We start from the raw sequence: 6,075 nt of genomic DNA on the forward strand, positions 1-6,075 counted from the left end.
TGGTGGGTGATGGGAAGGGAAGGTCCATCCAACCATACCAGCGACACACTGCCTTCTGTTTTAGCAGTACGACTGACACCCGTAACTTTTTTTGGCTTTTGTTTAACTTTTAAGGAGGAAAAAGAGCAAAGGGAACAACAACAAAAAAGGTAGAGCTGCATTGGCCGGGAATCGAACCCGGGCCTCCCGCGTGGCAGGCGAGAATTCTACCACTGAACCACCAATGCTTGTATACGGACTGTCTTCCGCCTCCATCCGTCGAAGGTGAGGAGTGCGGCGCGCCTGCGCTGTAGCAAGTGGTACAAGGGCTGGGACTGCCCCACGGCGTCCGTTAGAATATCCGCGGCGGTAGTGAGGTGCGGTCAGCCGTGTTTGGGTCTAAACGGCATTGTATTTCATCTCATAGGTAGAGATGTATTCAATGGTGGAAAGATACCTTAGCCACCTTAGGCATGTCGGTTATATTAAAAACGCTGCTGTGAAATAGTGCTTGAATTTTAAATGTATTTTAACATCAGACTGTGTTGGTATGTATTGCCGCAGATGTAACCTGACAGCAGCACATGAGAGGCCTGAGAGCACAGCTAAGCTATAAACCAACCCCACTAAGTTCATACCTCTGAGGAGGAAAGACGCAGCGTGGTGAGGAACCAGCAGACTGGGCCTGCCCCAATAGCAGGCTGAGCAGAATTAGGATCAACCTGTAAAGAGGGGCTTCCTTCAGCTATTTACATTCCGTAATCCACGATGCGGTTTGCCTAGTGAATAGCATTTATTGATTTCTAGCCACATACTCATTGCTTTGTGACTGTCTCCACCTCTTCAAGCTATTAAAAAGGGTGGTGTTCTTGGAAAGAAAACCACCTCATGTGCTACTGGTCCTAGGAAAATCATATGCTGAGACACGTTCCTTGGGTATGGTGCCCCTGTTGGAGCAGTTAACCTACTCAGCTGCTTAGCAACAAATAGGATCTAAAGGCTGGGCACAATGCAGGAGGTTTATGACAATCCACTACAGTGAACTCAGAAGACCTGCAGCATTATGTAGTCTTTTAGTTAAGTTTATCACATCCATTCCTCCCTTCCACTTTTCTATTTTTACCTGTTTAACACTGTCAAATAGGCAATTTTAGTCTCTCCCTTTAAGGAGTGCCTGGATTTAAAACAACCCTTCCTACATTACTTTAGCTGTAAGATAAAGCTGGTGATAAGTTCTGTCAATTCTAAACATTACTGTATCACATCATTTGGTTGATGAGAGCTAGAGAGATTACCCTCTTTCCATTTGTAGGTGGCTAATGAATGAAAAATGATGCCATACTTCCACTCACTCCCCTCAAACCAAAGGTATAGTAAGGATATAAGATAGTCTCTGCAATAAGACACTGGTTTCTGCATCAGCAGTTTGACATGTGCACTTAAAGAAGTGCACTTTCTCAAAGACTATCCTCCCTCCTAATAACATGAAAGTTGTTGTATGTTGTCATATTTCTCAAGAAAAGGAGCAGCTTCATGATACATGATGTATGCATAATAAATAAGATTTAATTATTTTGATGAGACCGGGAAAGAGTACTAATAAATTGAATTCTTCAACATCAGAATGTATACTTTTGCGAACAGGTTACAGACATGAGATGACAGCCAAGTACAAAGTACATTTCTGCTATTAAACATGCGATTTTTTTGTTAGCTAGTAGAACTGTTGCAGGGTAAAAGGGACTTCAGGAGAGGGATGTGAAGAAAAATAAACACACTTGGGCAACTTCTTTTTACATTTGGTATTTGATGAGCAAAACCAAGGATTTAATTTCTTATAAAGAGCAACTGTAATTTTTGTATTACACAGCAGGTGTTATGCTACAGAAACTGATTTTGAGAAAACAAAGAGTTTCTAAAACTCAGGAATGTCACCAATTACCAGCAGCTGGTAATTCAATCAGGCTGGTCACAAGTGTTGGAATTGTCTCTCTTGTTCTGAAGTAACTTCTAAGTAAGCGTCAACCATCCACTCAGGCATATGCCCTTGGTCAAATACACATACTGTGCTAACAGTTCAGTCAGCATAGGCAAGGAAGCTGCCTGTGCTGGGTGTAGACAGAGGAAGTCTGCTGCATGAAGGGGACGGACGCTCTGGGTACCTACTGGAAAAGCATAAAAGATGCATGTTCTTTTCACAGGAATATCAGGGGGCTTAAAGATGTTGGTCCCAGCCACCACCACTACTTAACCCCATGAAACCCAGACATATCAGTGAGCATTTCAAGATCACATATCACCCAGGTATGCAGAGACCTGGTGAAAGGGGGATGCCCATGTCATGACAGAGACAAGTACAGAATACTCAAAAGATAGGTGAGTAACTTGCTATAGGTGTGGGATAACGCAACATAATGTCAAGCTTACTAACTGGGCGTGTAATAAATGAATTTGCTTAAGCAGAGTAGTGCTGTGGTCTATGTATTTAATTGGAAGATCCAAAAGAACCAACAATCAGAAGGATATTTATAATACAAACATTATATATACATATACACATATGGAATATATCTATATATATATATATAGATATGTATAAATCCGTAAACTTGAATAGTGCCTTTACCAGGAGCATCTTAAGGCATTCAAACATTTTACGACGACACTGACCCAACTTACAATCTTTTTGCTTTGGTTGAATTAAAGCAAGCAGATTTTAAGGTCTGATCTGAAACACCAAAGTCATCTGAAACCAAAGCCTAATAGTATCTTGGCTGGCAGCAGCATCATCTAAGAACCCACCCACTGCACTGTCTGTTAGCTGAATAACATTAAAGGGAGTCTAAATAAATCATTTCCACTCACAGCTTTGCAACAGCAGAAGATACTTCAGTCTCAAAGAAACTTTCTAGCCATATATCCTACAGATTCTATTACAAATAGAGGATAGAAAAGACACAGCAGGAGGGCCTGCCCTAGGATAGAATGACACTGAGTATCAAACAGTATTTACAGTACAGGTACAGGATTACAGAACATTTTATAAATACAATTAGTATGTATACAAAAGAACATAAAAGAGAAATTTGCTTTCATGCTATACAAAGTTAAAGTAACCTGAACTAAAACTTACTGCAGAATTCCACAGCTGCTGGTTAAGAGCCTCTCTGCTCACCTGTCTGTACAAACCAATCCCCATCATAGGTCACCAGTGAAACACCCATGTTTTAAGCAGCAGCTATGAAGAATCTCAACAGACTCCAAATGTACGTATGAAACAAGAAGTTTCAAAACATGGGTCAGGCACAGCATGTTGGACAGTTGTGACAACATTTATGTAAAACTAACTTTCTCAGAGAACTTGGACTGTAACACAACTGCATTTCTGCAAGAAAATATACAATACTGCAGCATATAGGTGGCAAAATTCAAACAAGGTATACTACAACTTCTAACACAAGGTAACAGAAAATGCCAGAAGCATCTACCATATTCTACAGGTATGAACTCTCCCTATATTTCTTTAAAAATGGCAGAATATTTAATATTTTAGTACTTGCACGTGTCCTTAAAATAAGCAAACAGTTTTGCTTTTATGGAACTGCAGTGATGCCTTTACAGGACTTTTTTTTCCAACACACTGGCTAAAGACCACTTATAGTGTAAAACTGGATAAATCATAATACAATGCAAGCAGAGGAGAAATATACTCAGATTAGAAAAAAAAATAATCAATTTTAACAGTCAATTTAATGAAGAATTGACATTATTTTCTCTGCACACTTCACAAATGGTAAAGCAGGCTTGATTAAATCACCTTTAACCAGTAATATATTATACTTTACTCCAAGACAAATAGACCAGTTTTACTGGGATACTTAGTATGAAGGAGGATAACTTTAAAGTTTATTTACATGGAAAACAATCTTTTTTGCATAATATATAAAATGGAGCAGTTATACACTGCAGCCACTTTATAATATTTAGGCTAAATGAAATTAATCTTAAAAGCTATTCTATTTCAACTGTGGAACAAGCAGAGAGAACATGAATTTTATTAAGATACAAACCCATTTTCATTACAGAAAGTAACTAACTACCCACTTAGGAAAAGAAAACCATATTCTAACCATGATAATGACTTCACAGTAGAGGGATTAACTTCCACAAACATTTTCTCCTGTGACCAAGTCTGTTTAAGATGTTTCCCCCTAGCTTTCTTTGGCAGAGAAGGCTGCCAAATTGCCTTTTCTGCAGTTTACTCCTTCCTCAGTTATGCCAATATAAATCAGTTTTTGGACCACAATGGAAACTGGATCACTCAGTTGAACACTTTTAGCATTCAGAGGTGTCTTGTAAACACCAAGCAGTTTTCTCACTGATCTAGTATTTAGCTTAGAACTGCAGAAAGTTGCACTGGCACAAAGAGACACACACAATAAGGGAACAAATGGTCTGAAGCGCACCAGAATTTCTTGAACCAGCTTGGTGAGAAAAGTAAATTAGTACCTGGCGTTTGCTGCAAGAACAGTTATGAACACCAATTTCATGATTTTTAGACAATCACAATGCCAGTGCAATGGCACAAATAATTCAAAAAAGCAGTAATGCTTACAGGCACAATATAAGATTATCCTTTGGAATTCAATTCCAAGGAGGAGGCAATGTTATAAAAGACATGACATTTACTAAAAATAGTGCATTTTCTTTACCATTGTGTTAGCTTCTGGAGAAAGTAGGGAAGAGAGAAAGAGAGGTAAACCCCGTAATTCTTCCTGCCTCTCACCTGTAGCTCCTGGTCTTGTCCCAGGCAAGCTGCTCAGAGGGTTGCCCCGCCTCCCTGGTCCCAGCAATTTCAGCAGGCTCAGTACCCTCCCACCATGAGACCCAAGGGGATGTCTGCTCACCTGCTGAGTGAAATTGTGAAAACAGTAATGCAGAAGGCAGCAGACACAGCTGTTCATTTCCTAATTCAGTTATGAATGGGTCTGTGAAAGATGGACCACTGAAACTGTAGTGATGGCTCAGATGGACTTGTGCATGACATTTCTCCTCACTGTCTGCATAACTAGGATGAAAACTATTAAAGCCAGTGAAACTGGTCTCCACAACAACAGTCTCAAATGCCTTAATTTATCATCTTTCTCCATTACTATCTCAAACCTATAATACAGAAATTATTCTAGAATTTATTTTTCAAACTAAAAATCTCAACTAAAACAGAACTGTACAGACTTTTTACAGTTTGGATTTACTCAGGACACTAAACTACATTTCAAAAAGTGTTTTTTCCTAAAGTTTCTTTTCCTCTCATAATGACAGGAGAACTGATGACAGGATACAGCTGAGTTGCTCACGAGAGAGCAGTCCTTCTGCTTTAGGAGTACCAGGCACATGCTACAGCATTACTAATGTTAAATTCAATTACTATTTAATAAAATACTAGTTCTAATTCTTTATCACTTTACAAGCACACTATAGCAAAGACTGATACTTTCTTGTTCCAAAGCTGAGAACCATACCACTACCCCAGCAGCTGGAAACATTTTACCAGATAGACGGCTCAGTTTCTCCAGTACTGTAAATTATCAAGCTAACTGCAGTGAGAAGTGAGGGTACAGCAGCTTTTTTCTCTTCAGAAATGTATCAGAAAGCTCTATTAAGCATAAAGTAGGTTTTATATTTGGTCAATGCAAGGAAAGACTCTTAAAAGTTCTGAAGCAGAGATTTTGTTTTCTAAAATTATTCAGCATATGTACAAATACATAACAGGCATCATCTTCAGGAAAAAAAAAACAAAACCCCTTGATCACTATTTCCTATTTTGAGTACTTAGAGTACAGAGAACCAGTAAGAAAATTAAGAAAATTCAAGTTTTTTTTTGTTTTTTTTTTTTTTTTTTTTTGTTTTGTTTTTTACCTAACATCAAATCTCTCTTTTCTAAATTAAACAATTAATAATGCTGGAATAAATTAATACTTGAGACAGATTTCCCTGTATTCTGGGGAAACAAACTGTACAGAGAGGGAAAGAGAAGACACAATTTCCTTAGTGTTTAAAAAATAAAAAGCATGCATGTATTTACTGTAGCAATCT

General features: G+C 38.5%; 1 non-coding gene across 1 annotated transcript; it reads right to left on the minus strand.

Moving 5' to 3' along the window:
• Positions 1-156: 156 nt before the first annotated feature.
• On the minus strand, positions 157-227 carry TRNAG-GCC (transfer RNA glycine (anticodon GCC)). The gene has a single exon. It is a non-coding gene; the product is annotated as a tRNA-Gly (tRNA).
• Between the last annotated feature and the right edge of the window lie 5,848 nt (positions 228-6,075).

This window comes from Pezoporus wallicus, unplaced genomic scaffold, assembly GCF_028554395.1.
Source record: "Pezoporus wallicus isolate ANWC-B61680 ecotype Strahan unplaced genomic scaffold, APGP_CSIRO_Pwel_v1 contig_3817, whole genome shotgun sequence".
Taxonomy (NCBI): domain Eukaryota; kingdom Metazoa; phylum Chordata; class Aves; order Psittaciformes; family Psittacidae; genus Pezoporus; species Pezoporus wallicus.